Source organism: Arachis duranensis, chromosome 7 (genome assembly GCF_000817695.3).
Source record: "Arachis duranensis cultivar V14167 chromosome 7, aradu.V14167.gnm2.J7QH, whole genome shotgun sequence".
NCBI classification, from domain to species: domain Eukaryota; kingdom Viridiplantae; phylum Streptophyta; class Magnoliopsida; order Fabales; family Fabaceae; genus Arachis; species Arachis duranensis.
In genome coordinates this window covers 28937917-28938872 of record NC_029778.3, presented here as the reverse complement: position 1 = coordinate 28938872, position 956 = coordinate 28937917, and positions in this window count along the sequence as shown.

Sequence of the window (956 nt, the reverse complement as noted above, 5' to 3'; positions counted from 1 at the left end):
CAAATCAATTTTTTTTTTCAAGTTTTCAAAGTTTTTCAAAATCAAATCTTTTTCAAATCATATATTTTCAATCAAATCTCTTTCAAAATCAATTTCTTTCTATTTTTAAAAATACTTGCTATCAATTAATGATTTGATTCAACATTTCAAGTATGTTGCCTTTTCTGTTGAGAAAGGTTTAATATTTGAATCATATCTTTTCTTGATAGCCAAGTCATTGATTTTCAAAATCAAATCTTTTTAAAATGTTTTTCAAATCATATCTTCTCAATCACATCTTTTTAAAACTAATCATATCTTCTTAACCACATTTTTTCAAAATAGCTTTCAATCAAATCTTTTTGATTCCTAATCTCAAAATCTTTTTCAAAAATCACTTTATTTCTTTTCCACTCTTAATTTTCGAAAATCAATTAAAGTTTTTCAAAATGTTTTTAAATTTTTTTTATTATTTTCGAAAATTTCTTCCCCTCTTCTCACATCCTTCTATTTATGGACTAACATTACTCCTTAATACACAATTCGAACTCCATCTTTCTTGATAAGTTCGAATTTTCTACCTCTGTCTTCCATTTTTCTTTTCCTCTGACACCTCAAGGAATCTCTATACTGTGACATAGAGGATTCCATATTTTCTTGTTTTCTTCTCTTTCATATGAGCAGGAGCAAGGACAAAAGCATTCTTGTTGAGGCTGACCCTGAACCTGAAAGGACCTTGAAGCGAAAGCTAAGAGAAGCCAAGGCACAATTCTCTGTAGAGGACCTAACAGAAATCTTCAAAGAAGAAGAACACATGGCAGCCGAAAACAACAACAATGCCAACAATGCAAGGAAGGTGCTGGGTGACTTTACTGCACCTACTCCCGACTTCTATGGGAGAAGCATCTCTATCCCTGCCATTGGAGCAAACAACTTTGAGCTTAAGCCTCAATTAGTTTCTCTAATGCAACAGAATT